The sequence below is a fragment of the Neopsephotus bourkii genome, unplaced genomic scaffold (genome assembly GCF_033783945.1).
Source record: "Neopsephotus bourkii isolate Nb327-2 ecotype Australia unplaced genomic scaffold, CSIRO-AGI_Nbou_v1 NB_1685, whole genome shotgun sequence".
Taxonomy (NCBI): domain Eukaryota; kingdom Metazoa; phylum Chordata; class Aves; order Psittaciformes; family Psittacidae; genus Neopsephotus; species Neopsephotus bourkii.
This window is the reverse complement of record NW_026902159.1, coordinates 778,032-793,413: the sequence shown is the minus strand read 5'-3', so window position 1 is coordinate 793,413 and position 15,382 is coordinate 778,032. Positions and strand designations below refer to the sequence as shown.

The 15,382-nt window shown below is 35.5% G+C and overlaps 1 long non-coding RNA gene across 1 annotated transcript in view; it reads left to right on the top strand.

Moving 5' to 3' along the window:
- The window catches only part of LOC133224511 (uncharacterized), a 54,261-nt gene extending 40,040 nt beyond the window's left edge, over positions 1–14,221 (top strand). Inside the window, exons 3-4 of the long non-coding RNA XR_009728864.1 lie at positions 5,475–5,535; positions 13,204–14,221. This is a non-coding gene — a long non-coding RNA (uncharacterized LOC133224511). The remainder of the gene's footprint in view (positions 1–5,474; positions 5,536–13,203) is intronic.
- Positions 14,222–15,382: the final 1,161 nt, after the last annotated feature.

Here is a 15,382-nt window from a genome sequence, read left to right as displayed (position 1 = left end):
AAACTGGATCTCAATCCATGAGTTTTCTCACTTTCATTCTTCCAGTTCTCTCCCCCATCCTAGAGGCATGGGGGTTGTGAGAAAGAGGCTGTGTGGTACTTAATTGCTGGCTGGGGTTAAGCTACAACTCTATGCATTTATTTTTTCATTACATTTTTATGCTGCTTTTTTAGTTTGGGGTGTAGAATATGCATTTATCTTATTCAAAAGTACCATATAACAGAATAATATGTTCTCATGGTTTTGACTTTAAAGACTAATTTGCACTAGTATCATCTTAGAAATTGGCCAAAAGACTTTCAACAGAAGTTACACGTGATTTATTTCTATCTTTATCTGATCTTAACCAATTACAAGTATAAATTCCCTACTTGGAATATATTGTCGTAAAGAGGATCTGAGATTACACTGACAACATATTTTCTGTTCAAAAGTATAAATCATATCAGCCATTCAACACTAGGAATTTCAGAAATTGACACAATGTCATTTCCAAGGAAATACATTTTATGGCAGGTTCTCTGACACATGTAAACATTTTGGCTCAATGCCATTATCTAAACACAGGCATCTCTTACTCTATCAGATCCTCTAACAAATCAGCAAGAAGCTGGTAAATATCCACACAGGACCTGCTGAGACCTGTCAGGAGAGGAAGCCTGAGCCTAGATGATATCCCATAAAACATCCCAGTGAGATGGTGTATCATAAAGCATCCCAGTGATTCTAAATCCCTATATGTAGGCAAGCAGTGGTATTCCGAAAACAGCAGAAGATCATACTAAACCACATATTTCAATAGCTATCCCCTAAACAATGACACTGGGACTTTCTGTCCTAGGAGGCTGTGGAGGCAGGCAGTATCCACAAGCCCAAAGAATGATTAGAACATTAAAGGATAATATGCCCATAAATGGATACTGTAGGAAATATGAAGGAAAGTACCCTCTAACTCCCTCAAAAATTGGTCTAGCTCCTTAATACTCCCTAACACTTATTTGCTTTCTCCTTTGTTAGGGAGTGACTATTGAGTTAGATGGACTGTTGGTCGGACATTCTTATATCCAAAACCAAATCCTACTCTGCAGTGTAGGAAAGGAAGAGAAAACTTTCTGAGTAACCAGAAGATTATTTGAATGCTATTTTAACCAGAAGATTATTTGGACATTATTTTACCATTAGTAACTTTGATCCACAATTTATTTAAGAACTGGATTTCCCCCTTTGAGGGTTTTGGGTTTTTTTTTCCCATACCAAAGTTTTTTTTTGTCTGTGGGCTCTCTAGGCTATCCCATGTAATCCTACTTTTTAAAATGGATTACCTGCAGTCTTTAAACAAAAAGATTTCTCTTCTGTTAATAAAGCTTCTCCCTGTACAGTTAATATGATGTGGACAAATCATTGGCATTTAACTGAAAAATCCTTTAAATAAAACCATATTTATTCAATGATGTTCAGTGATTAAGTTAACCAAATGCTTCCAATTAATTTTCCCCTTAATTTGCGTGAACTTCTATAAATAAAGAGCTATGCACTTAGATGGAAGAAAGATTTCCCATTTTCACTCAATATGAAGGAGAAAAGCGATAAAAATACATGACTGAATTGATGTTAACTTTAGCATAGTTATACAAGTTTGTGCTGGCTGAGCCATAGCTCTTGAAAAAAGAATTTCTGAGAATCACTAGTCAGTGGCATAATTGACTTCTGGTGGCTTCAAAAGGCCATGAACACATTTAATGGTTTTTGGCAGTTCCAAAGGCATTAATCACGATCTATGTGCAATATTAAACAAAGCTCCTTCAAAATGAATATAAATTAAGACTGTAATTCCATCTCAGCCTTCTGGTGACATGAGGAAACCACTTGAGTTTCACTCTCATGGTTTATGATGTCCCCAGAAGCCTTTGATGGAATTATAGCCTTATTAAGTAGAGTTGGGGTACATTATTCCTTAAATTATTGCAACTACAAGTCATTATTCCCACTAGAAATTAGAACTCGCTGTACTTTCATCAACCCTGTAATCTTGAAGTAAGTTGGGGGGAATTTCATGTGGGAGGGTATCTGTTTTTAGTTTCTGTCACTACTATACATGCACAGCTTGGTAAAGTTGTTAACATCTAATATGAGCAGCCCTCAAACCTTTTTGTTTTGTTTTAAAGAACACTATTCACAACAATATAATTGAATCATCATCGATGTTTATATAGCTCTTTGTAAGAATTTCAAGTCAATTTCTTAACCTTTTTTATATAAGATCATTCACCCACCAATGACATAAAATAGGATTCAAAAGAGAGATGATGGTGGGGACATACAGAGAGACTTTCAGGGAGGCATGATATAAGCATTTCAATATTTCAGTAAAGACACATGCAACCATATCCTGAGTAAGAAAGAAAGGTGACAGGCAATCTCTGATTCCTCAGAATAGGTCAAGCCTTCACCTGAAGTACAAGAGAACAAGAAAAGGAATTTTTGGTTTCCAGTTTACAGCATGGGTAAGAGCAGTGGTGCTGAGGAAGAGCAAGGCACATACTGTATCAGGGTGATTGTTTTGGAGGTCTCACATTATTACCTGCAGACCATGGCCCACAAGAGCAGTGCTCCTATATGAGAGCTGAGAATGCTGGAGAGGCTCCAGCTGGTCTAGGACCCGTGATGGCTCAGGAGGATGGACTGATCTCTCAGCCAGTACTGTCCATACCAAATCCTATTTAGCTGATAATATCAAAAACAGGGGTAGTGTATGGTAGTGCAAGTTGAATATTTCTATTATGAGCAGGTCTGACTTGACATACAGTTCTGTAGCATTTCTTAGTTTAAAATAATGAAGCTGTCTGGAGAAAATGTACAGTATTTATAAAGCATGATTCTAAGATCAGAATTTCTCTTCTTTAATGATAGTTTAAATCATCACAGCCTTACCAGTTTACTTGGTTTTGTGTATTAGCTTCTTTCGACAGCTTTCACAATGCCTAGGCTTTTAAATGCTGGTAAGTATTTTTCAATGCCACATAGTGAAAAGAAAACGTGTTAAAGAAAACCCCTAGTGTGTGTATATATACACACATAATTAAGCCTGAAGGATTTCAGAGCTTTTATTCTCTTTTTTTGGGGGGGGGGTTGGGTTTTTTTTGTTTGTTTGCTGGGGTTTTATTAAGTATGCTACTTTGAGGAAGGAAGATTTCTGTACCCTGTTCTCCCACAGCTTCCATAACTTTTCATATTGTAAAAAAATATATAACTAAGAAATGATAAAGCTTGTCACCATATTGTGAAGTTCGTATAAAATTTTGTGGGCTTCTGGCAAAGAAGGAGTCTCCCTTTCAAGTGAGTCTTAGACGAAGAATCCTTGGTTAGTTAGAGAAGTTATATAAGGCATTTATTTGCTTCTCCAACAATGGGTTAGAAAATGTTATCTTATACTGAAGTAACACACTGAACGACATATTTAAATTTCAAGATGCTATATTGCTCAAATTTTTGGAGGGATTGTATTTGTACCAGTGTAGAAGTCCTGTTACATGCCTGTAAATACTTTTGACTTGAAAGGACATATGCAATATACTGAAATATAATTTATTTTGTAAGTATTTAAAGAGTTGTCATTTGGGGTTCTGATTTTCGAAGGACCAATAATTTTTTATTCATACTGAGGGCTTGCTTTTCAATAAAGTGTGGCATGAAACGTTATAAAGCAATACACACAATTGGCCTGCTTTTTAAAATCCATTAATAGTTTGGAGGTGTTTACAGACAAGGGATGGTTGGTTTAATAAAAATGATGTGTCAGGGCTGGTGTTAGAATCACACTGAAAGACAGACTTATCTATTAAGGTAAGACAAATGTGATCAACAGAATTTTTCTAATACATACAACTCAAAAGTATTTTACATCTGAGCAACCAGGAAGCACTAGGGTAATTCCATAACTGTAGCTAATGTGTAAAATCCTGAGAAAGCAGTGATACCTACTAAATTCCATATGCCATTTATATCAGCAGTGACAGGGAACGTAGACATGTTTTATTGGTTGCAGTTTTTTAATCTAATTATGCATTGCTTAATATTATGAATGTACATAAATTTGCCTTTCAAGACTTACACATTTTAGATTTAAAGCCCACTACAAACCCACACTGAGAGTCAAAGGGAACTGTGATGGATAACAGGAAGTATTTAAAAGGAACTTCCCTGTTTATAGTAGTCTTGTCTAAATACAGAGATATTATTGGTCTAATCCAAGACCTTACTTCCATGGTCAGCACAAGAACTGAAACATTGTCTTCTGGTCTCAAATATGTGACCCAGCTATGATGCTATTTGCTTTCCAAACTCTTTCCTTTACTCCTTCCTGGTACTCTGGGAACATTTCATTAAGGGTATCTTAATTAAAGATTTCTGCATATGCCTGACTCTAAGCATGGAAGCTTTGGGGTTTTTTTGTAAGCTCCAGTCTCAGAGAGCTATTTACTTTGATTGCTGGGGAGCTGTAGTAGGACACCAATTGACTTTTATTGTAGTATGTCAGAATTTATTAGATTATTGATATGTAACTTCTTCATGGAAGGGATTTAAAAGATGAATGGGTGGATTCCAGTAATAGCAATCTCACAGGGCTGCCTTGCCAACTTTATCGACTATCTAAACGTTCAGCTTTCACTAAAACTTAACTCACTTTTCAGTTCTGGAAGAAAGGCAACCTCTATCAACCTGCTTCTTCCAGGCACTGACCTGAAAGCAGTGCTGAGGATGTTCTTCCGACCATGTTCTTGAAGGCTCTTTACATTCTCTTGTGCCATTAACAGAGAGATTTGTAAATTTTTAAGTACTGAGAATTGCACTTTTTGTCAATGCAGAGAAAGATGGCACTTTGTTTCACAGTCCTGGAGTGTTATATGGTTACTAAAAATCTGCCGTTTTCTAGGAGTGCTTACTGTAGGATTCATACTTTTACAGGGAATAATTACAGGTGTTCAATTTCCTAGTGCCCCTTTCATCATCAAAATTTCATCACAACCCAGTATTCTCAACTAAACTAATTTTGTAAAGTAAACACACAGAAAATAACCCACGTCTGATTCAACACCGTAGTTTGCTTGCTTATGCAGGTAATGCATTGCAAAATTTATCCCATTGCCTTGTGCTAAGGTATAAATATGAAAATATGGTATTTAAACATTGAATACTGATGTGCAGGGTATGAGTTTAACATCTTGCATATTTAAAAGTGTATTTGAAACTTTTGGTGAATCTCAGGTATAGTGATAGAATTATGAATTTTATTTCTTTTCTAATTTAGCGTACGGTTCCATTGCAACCACTGTCAGTAGTTTTCACTTTTTTCACTAAATTGAACTAAAACTTAGAGTTGAAATTCCTCCTATACCAATGAAAAACATAGTTCACAATAGCGAGATTTTAAAAGCTGATCAGATAGTCTCTTGTTTCCTCCCCTGGCTATGCAGTGGGACCCTACTGAAGAGGAGCTCTGCAGAAACCTGCCTCATGTCCAGCATGACTAGGAAGGTATGCAGCTAGGCAACAGTCAACCTGTCTGAAGCAAGTACTGAAAGAGACTGCCTTCTCTGAAACTTTGGTTCAAGTATTTTCAGTCTCAACATAGACGGATATTCTTAAAAATTTGCAGTAATTGTTAATTTAGACTGTTTTCAATCCATATAGCTCCAATGGGCCCTGCGGCATTATTTTATACATGTAATACTTGTGTATGTGAGCAAATACAGAAGAATTACTTCACTAGTTAGAATTTTTTCTTCAGTTACCAAAGCTGGTGCTACCTCTGTAGTCCATGAAAGTATCCAGTCAACAGGTTGTGACAATACTAAGGAAAACTGGAGAGTAGAAATTTAGAATATTTGAAGAGTGACAGTTTTGTTACAGTTCTGAGGATCCTTTGAGGTGATAAATTAATGTGAATATTGATATGATAGGATATTTTTCATCTTTTTATTTAGCATACTCATTTCTACTTAGCTTTTTTCCTTGTAAGAATCATCATTGAAATAAGGGGGCCAAAAAATTGTCTGAATATTGGTGCATCACTATCTACTTGAAGATATGCATAGGCTGTATGCACATTCAAACAGCTCATAGAAACTTCTGGATTTGGGAGTCAAAGTATAATTATTAGCATATAGTGCATTCAGATTTATTTTATATGGGTGTTCTAGCTTGTGAATATACACACTCTCACTGCAGAAGTGAAGACAAAAATCGGGCATAGAATTTTAGCAGTTTGAAGAAGAAAGAAGAAAGAAGAAATAGTTAAGCAGTGGCCACCTACAAAATTCCTGTCAATTTGTACTTTTAACCTACCTGCCTCATTTGTAAAAATTTGTGATTCTGACAGAAAATTATGAAAGTGATGAGTGGAAGTTAGTAGGGAAAATCTAGCAGTTGTTATTGCTAGCATTTATTAAAAGGCAAGAAAACCTGTGTAAAAAATTCGTATCAAATAATATGAAGGATTGAACAGGATAAATCTTAATATAGTTGGTCATCACAATAGATGATATTCCTTTCAGATCTGCAGATCTTGGAAAATTTGCAGGGAAGTGAAATTACTGTGGATAGACTGGTCCTGCTACTGATTAACTCTCTCTACAGTGTCTTTTTGGCATAAAAATATGCTAAAAGGGCATGTTCTACATATGGCATCAGTTTGACAGCTGAAATAATTAAAATAGGTTTTCAGAGTTGTGGGTTCATTTGTTTGTTGTTTTATTTTCATGTAAGCTCTAATACTGACCCACTTCCCACAGGTGTTAACTGCTGAGTTAGCTTTGTTAACTTCCATGAAGCTACTTTGGTGAAAATGTAGCCTCTAAAACACATAATTTAGTCAAAACATCTCTGCAGTACTTTGGAAGGGCATCAAGGGACTCCATGTGGATGAGTAATACAAAGACTAGACCTGGATTGTTTTCAAAATGCTATGATAATATATGTACTTATTTATTTATTTATTTATGATCATGGGGTAAATAGTGGGAAACTTATTAAAAAATGAAAAAATAGAGTAAATGGTAATGGGTTAGAAGACTACTCCTTCCAGTGGTCTGTTTAACCTCACAGTTGCAATTTTTATGAGCTAAATTAATGCTGAGCTCTCTCTTCCCTTACTAAACTGGAATATCTGTATTAGGAAGGAAAAGAAAATCAGTCTGGGTATTCTACTTAGTATATTTTGGAAAAGGTCTGTGATATGGTGTGCTTTTGTGAGATTAAAATATGAAAAAGTGTGAATTTTGCCTAATGAGAATGATTATAAGAGCTCATGAAAAAGCCCAGATATTGCATGATATAACATCATGTTACGTATCTCATGTTTTGAACATTTAAAGTTCTATTTTATGGATTCTATCAGCAGGGGATCTAATGTTAAGCAATATGTTTTAATGGAGTTGCTGTTGTTCTTCTCTAATGGGGAGATTATAAAATTATAATTAGTGTAATGCTGCCTCTATTACACAAAATGACAAAAACGCCATTTACTTCAACGGGAACAATATTAAGTATGCTGTCGTAATTAACCTTCTCCATCCCTCTTTTAAACTTGCTCCTCTCAAATAACCATGGAATGCTTTACAGTTGGTAGCAGAGATTAGGGACAGATTAAACAAAATAAAAGAGGCAGATGTAGCTGATACCAGTTAACAGAGCAACTCTGACACACGATCCTCAGGCAGCGAGGTTAGAAAATAGGCTGAAATGAACTGAACATGATGGGGGAATATCTTGTTTTTCACAGGCTTTGCAGCATCTCTTTGGAATTGTGCTGATAAATTGTGCACGAAGATTCTTTGTGTGTCTCGCTAGAGTCAGCAAACCATTTTTATGAGAAATGGATGGGGAGGGATGCTGCTGAATGAAAAAGAAAAAACAGAATAAAAAGAAGTGAGACATCATTATTGATCATTACGGCAGCGTTACTGACCCCACTGCCAAACTTAGCATGCTATCCAGAAACCTGTATTTTGAAGAAGGCAAAAGCAAAGTTGAAACTTACCTTCTTTGTAAATACTTAGGGAGAAATAATTTGCAAATGTAAAAAAAGTTAGGAATTTTAATGTCAGTTTTATTTCCAGTTGTAAATCCAGGAGTTAAATTTTCTTGAAATTCACAAAATGAACTGCCTCCTGTGGAAACTAGATTAAATACAAGATGTATTTAGTTACCATGAACACTCTGATCTGGTCTTCACCTCACTCACAGGAATATATTTTCTCTCATGTACTTCCTTTTTCTTTATTTGGATCTCTCTTACAATTTGATCCATAACTTTAAATGCACAAAGCATGGTAGCATCAACAGGATATTGAAAGTACAATACCCTTCAAGGATGGAATAGCTAAAAACATTAAGGAAATGTGTACATGTAAATCCATGTGCATTTTCTCTTTTGACAAAACCTAATTTAAGTGAATCAAAAACTGAAGAGTAAACAAAGCAGTGACGTTTTAAACTTAGTCACTACAGAATGTATGAGGTCAAATCACATACTGACAACAAAATCAAGCATGGCTTTCCCTGAGGATAAGAACACTCATCTGCAAGGGGACAGAGTCTCAACACCAATGAATATTTATGTATTTTGTAGGTTTATTGTTGAATATAGAATACGAGCATTCATTAGTGCAGGAACTGCAACCCCACTTTCCCTCATCCTAGGTAAGTGTTTAGATCATTAGACACTAAGGTCATATCCAGCCCTCAGTATAGGCTATGAATATTTCACTATACCATGGCAAAGTGAAACAATTTCAGCGACAGGAAAAAAGTGGTCTGCTCTGCTTTGAAACAAAAATCCTTAAATTCAAATATTTATTGTATTTTTCAGGTTTTTTTCCCCAAAACATTTGGATGCACGTTTATGCTCACAATTTGTTTACTGTAAAATATATGTGTTTAAATTACACATAGCTTTTATATATTGTTTAGCTACCAGTGTCTTTATTAATTAAATATAAAGATGTATCAATAATATAGATCAACTCTTTTTATTTACAAATAAAGCTTGACTACATTATATACAGTACAGTATATAGTCTTGGCAGCATGGCTACATTATGACTGAATACATTAAAAAATAAATTACTTCTCTCAGCAACTGCATTCTTTCTGAACAAACACTACAGGTACAAATGCACCTGGTTATGGGACCAGTGTAATTGAACATTGATTGATTCAACATCCTTCTTGCCTTTATTCAGAATCTTATATTCATGAAAATCAGCTGTGACTTTCTGCAGATCACCACTAGTTTGCATTAAGCTTGGCTGAGTTATTCCTCTGAAATATAAATATTTAATTTCTATATATCAAGATGAGAACTTCAGGTTACTTCATGCTCTGTATTCCAGATTTTGGAGGATTTGACAAGTATTTCAGTTTTAGTATATTTACAAGAAAAAATAACCATACAATATATCTCTTCTGTTTCAGTAACTATGAATTAAATTATGGAGATATAGACTAGACTTCTTTCATAAATTTGTGTCTTCCTTTTACAAACAGTTTAGGAATCCTTATTTGTTATTGCTTCTTTTAACAACCAAATGTTCAAATAGCTTTGAAACATTTTAATGATACTTAGGAAAAAGTTACCACAAGGAAAACATGATATACATGCATGATACCATTCATGTAAGTTTATATCAGTGCCTATATTTAGAGATTAAAGTAGGATAAAATTAGTGAATAGTGTTTTCAGTTTCCCATCTGCATTTATAAAATTTCATATTAATGCTGTTTCGGAGTCACAGCTTGATAAAAGTTATGTAGGGATGAAACATTTTGGATACGATAATAATTTGAGAAACGTCTAACTATGGTTCCTTTTCTAGTTCGAAAGCAGTCTAGGTAATTTAAAATGCAAGATGTAAATGCACCTCATCTTCTGCTTCTACCTGAAATACAGTGGAAAGCTTTTGTTATTTCTAACCTACTGAAGAGCAAAGAGAACTGGGAATTTTGTGACTGTTTCATTAAATTAATCTCCATTCTGTTTTGTAACCCAAATGTTTGCTTTCCAGATCTGGCACTTAATATCATTTGCACCAAAATTGATGAGTGTTGTCCAATTACCTATTCTTCCACTTGAATAATAATTGAGTTCTGCTTAAGGACTCTTATGCATTGTTTGAATTAGCCTGATGGAGCTCTGCAAAATTTCTCAGGGGCAGTCACAACATATTGTGCTTGTGAGACTGCTCCACAGATATAAACAGAATTATGAACCATATTTTATCCAAGTGCCATGGACAGCTGGATTCTTCTTACACCTATTTTACACTGGTGGAGTTGCTTGTCATGTAGCTTATTGTACATCAGAACAGAATCAGGACCTTTGTGCTTCAGAGACCAGACTCCTCTGAGATTTATGGGTGAAGTAAAATCCCTCCACTCAAACTCCAGAGAAAGGTGAGGTAAAGAAGAACATGTTATAGTTTTTCATGACACTATGCGTTGCTCACATTTATTGTTTTCTCTTCCATAGCCTCCAATTTTCTTGTTGACTCTCAATAACTGCATTGAAAGCTGCAGGATTAAACTGTGTACCAGAAACCAACCCTGTCCGTTGTCTCCGAAAGGGTTATTCACATGGTAAATAACAAGGGTTATTAAGGGTTATTAATGTGTAATTAAATGTTTCAAATGCCATTTCTTATTGAAGTTGGACATACTTTGCTTTTAGCGCTAAAATCGTAATGCTAAAGCTGTTTGGTTTCCCACTCATCTTTTGACTTCAGACATGATGTCCAACTGCGTATGTGCTGTCAGTCAGTCTTACACAGAAATTGTCAGCTTTCCTCCACAGTGGGATCACTGACCTTTCACTGCATGAGGAGGGCTGACATGACAACACACCTTCTTATAATTTCTCACAACATATACTTTTTGCTGCTACAGATATATTGAACTTCTAATCACACAGACATGAGACTGCTGGCGGCATATAACCTGCTCACTACTTTCGTTTCCCATTTTCCTTTCCTAAAAATTTTTCCTTCTTCAATTTCACATACATATATACATGATCATCCAATTGTTTCATACCTGGCTGTACATTCATTTCTTGCAACAAGTATATATGATCAGAATATATATTAATTAATAATATTAATTTAGCTTATTCTGAGAATAATCTTTGCTCATGTATTGCACAATTCTTGCTGTAGTTTGCAACAGATTTTTTGGCAGTATGAAATGGCTTAGATTCAAATTCTCAAACATATATATACAGGTCCTATCTGGATACATAAACCATCCTGATTTGAAAAGAGTTAGGCTGGGTTATTTAAATTTGAAAAACTGGATGCCATGTATGGAAGGATTTCAAGGGGCTCCACACAGGTAATGTTCCTTTATGAAGATTATCTTCAGAGTTCTCAGTGGCTTTATTGATCTAATGACCAAGATGAAATACTTGGAGAGGATGGAGGAATCATTTTGCTGTGTTGACAAGATCACGCATCATTTTTCAAGGTAGTGTCCAAAAATATCTGCTATGCACCTGGTCTCATTGTCCTTGCCTCTGCTCTTTACCATACTGATCAAGATAGAGCCAGTGTTACTAAGCCCAGTTTTATTCCCTCTGTTGTCCCTGACCTGCTGAAAAGTGCTGGGGTTCTATCCCATGGCCACTGCTCAACTGGGCACTGGGCATTAGTCAGCATCATACCCAGAGGGTCTTAAGATTGCTATTTTTGCCACCCTACCCAGTCTGGGCATAGGGGTCTCAGCAGCTGCCCACACAGCTTATGTTGAAAACTGGAGCAGATGCTGATATGATCAGTTTTGAGAAGTGATTCTTCCGCTCAGGGCAGACTCAAAGGCTAGGTGCAGGGAAGCAAATGCAGTGATCTTCACACAAAGCTTTCTGCTTCAATTTCTTCCATCTATCAGTGTCCCACAAAGTTTAACAGAAGAAAAACGTCTTCTGTAACATACAATAGGATGATTAAAAAGGAAAACTTCAGAAAGGCTCTCCTTCACTTTGAAATTGTACTCGTTTTCAGAGTTTCTATTTTACTTCTTGTTAAAATCCGGAGAATCTTACCAGAAGAAGCCTTTCTGAGGAGGGGAATAAGAGAACACCAATTTTCTGGGGACAGCTATTTGGCAAAGACATTACTAATTTATTCTGCTGCAGCTATTTGCATTATCTCTTCTCATGTTTGTTGTTTTTTTAAACCACACACCCATATCTCAGCTATGAAAAGCATGAGAAATATGAATTAGTTTTATCGATGTGGTGAAAAAATGATTAGTCAACTTGTTCTGATTTAATTCTAATATTTTATGCTATGTGATTATTAATCATTATCCATACATGTGGCTCTTTGCATAGTCTTCATGCATTTTTTACTCCTATTAGTGGACTTTCAGATGGTCATTTTTCTAGTCGAATATTCAACCTGTCTGCCCAACATGGGTATGCAGGTATGTGCATCACTGGTTCTGATTCGTAGTCAGGAGAGAGTGTTTTTAACAGGAATGGACCAAATTCTTGTAAGAAACATATTCCTGTAGTACTGGAAATAGCACTTATTCCCCTGACTGACTATTGATTTGTCATTTATACCCTGCAATTTATCAAATATTTCAGACATTTTTTGTCAAGATATCTTATGGCACACAGTACATCTAAAGAAATGGAATTTGAAGCAACACTTAATAACCACCAACACTGTCTTTTGGCAGAGGTTAATTTTCTTCACAGTAGCTGGTACAGTGCTATGATCTGTATTTGTGCTGAAGACAATGTTGACAACAAAGGGATGTTTTAGTTATTGCTGAGCAGTGCTTACACAGAACTAAGATCTTTTCTGCTCCTCACACCACCCCACTAGTAAGTAGGCTGGGGCTGCGCTAGAGATTGGGAGGAGACACAGATAGGACAGCTGACCCCAACTGTCCAAAGGGATATTCCAGCATGGTGTAACGCTCAGCATAAAAAGCTGGGGGAAGAAAAAGAAAGGAGGGACATTCAGGGTTATGTCACTGCTATGTGTGATGGAGTGCTGCTTTCCTGGAGGTGGCTGAACCCCTGCCTGTTGATGGGAGGAGGTGAGTGAATTCCGTTAACTTTGCTTGTGCACACACATTTTGTTTTACATATTAAACTCAACCCATGAGTTTTCTCACTTTTCTGATTCTTTCCTCTACTAGCCAGGGGGGACGGTGAGGAAGCTGCTGGTTGGGACTGACCTTCCTACTGAGACTAAACCATGACAACCATAAAGATGTTGCAAAACTTCAACTGGATAATCCTGGTGCCTATTTTTTCTGTGCTTGAGGAATTTATTTGTCATCTGCTGTCTTTGCAGCCACTCATATTTTTGCCAAGTTTTGCTAAAGCCAGCAAAGTTTCTGGATGCTATTATTTTCAACCAATCTGCAGCATTTAGATGAACAGGAAATGCACAAATGTGTGCTGGAGAATCTGTCATATGTGAGATATGAGCTATGTTCTTTTATCTGGTGTGTAAACATCTCTTATTAAATATTGCACTTTATCAGGATAAATTTTGTTTACTTAGGTTTTAGGGCAAGTGGGGGAGGAAAACATCTTTTCTGCATTTTCTCAGCCATCAGTTTTTCTTCAAAAGTTTTATTCTTATTAGAAATAAAGCTTCTTTATTCTCCACTGCTCTGTAGAGGTTTCTTAACATAACAGACAGACCTATTTTCAATTTATTATTGTTCCTGTTCTATGTGCTATTGATTTTTCTCTTATTTTAAACTTTTTTTAATCTTAAATGCAAAGTCTTTTTTCAGCTTCAAGGGAGCAATTCAGACAAACATTTTGCTGGTGAATAATTCAAAGCATAGCATAAGGATTTTTTGCTGAATTTGTCCTTAGCATGTTTTTAAAATTCTCTATTATTTCTTCTACAATCTTCTTACTGTTATTTCAGAACTTGTTTTGCTTCCTGTCAGAAAAACCTATTTGACTAATCACAGTTTCTTTCTATTCATGTATATTATCTTTAGGAAGGCCTTGATTCATGAGTTTTCATAAATGAGTACCAAACTTAAACTAAACTGCTATACAATATGATTGCAGAAACTAGATGTTTATGAATCAAGGCTGAAATATATAGTTTCTGGTTTAGAAGATGCCCATGGTCATTCCATTTTTACCATCTTCTATCTAGCTATGACTATGGATATAAACTTTTGTTGCTTTTACTTTCCTCAGTGTTTTTTCATACTCCCTTTTTTAAATTTAAAGCATTTCTAATTCTTTTCCTGGATGTATTTGTTAATATTTTTATTTTATTAGCATAATTACAGACCTGTGATTCATTTAGTTCTGGCATGTTAATAGAATGAACTATCACATTAAAGAGAGTATATGTATTACTGGGCTATGTTCAATGTAGGTATCCTCCTACTAGAAACAATCTTCATGAGTTTTGATAGGTAATTATAGGACGGTCCACTTCATAAGTATTCAGATATATTTTTTTGTAACTGTAGAAAAAAATCATATTGCTTACAATAAATATACAGAATAATCATAAATATACACAGTATCTCATATAATCCATAATATATACCTGTATGTGTATGCAACACCTGAAGTAAATCAGGTAACACTGATAGCAAGGTTCGGATGGCTTGATTGTTTAGTTTCATCAGATTTCCTCATAAATGTAATATAAAAATGTCTAAATTTAAAAGTTAGCCTTAAAAACCTCCCCCTTCAGTTAAAATATTACTTGGGGTAGAAGCGTTGAAACGCTTTTTGCAGTGGCAGGGTTTCAGCACTACTTTCCTTACAGACTTCAGAGAGGCCAATCCCACATAACTGTCCAAGAGTAGGCTCTGTAGAAGTGGAAATTAATCCACTGATAACGTCAGTAGTCAGGGTCTTTTAAAATGGATCCCAGATCTCCAGAGGAATAAACATTAATATTTAATAGCCCTTCATCCTACACTAATACATTTCCTGTAACAAAAAGCGGAGGAGGATCTAATTTGTTTGTGGGTCAAATTCAGATAGCAAACTATCATGCATCTCTCATTAAGCATATGCCCACCAGCTTTCATGATTGAGACATTATGACAATTTCATTTTGGTAGGTTTGTTTTGTATAAAAAAGTTTTGAATACCTTTTTCCAGTTACAAGCTTTTTGTCGTCCAACTCTGTGAATGATTTCCAAAAGTATTTACTTTCTGCAGTAATAGTGAATTCGAAAAAGGAATCCAAAAGTAAAAAAAATGTGGTTTTGAACTTTTCTTATAAGCTCCACAGTGAAAGTGACACTATTCACACATTTAAATTATTATTCAGTGACATAAAATAAACAGGTCTTTACTATGACCTGCTCATAGCTTGGA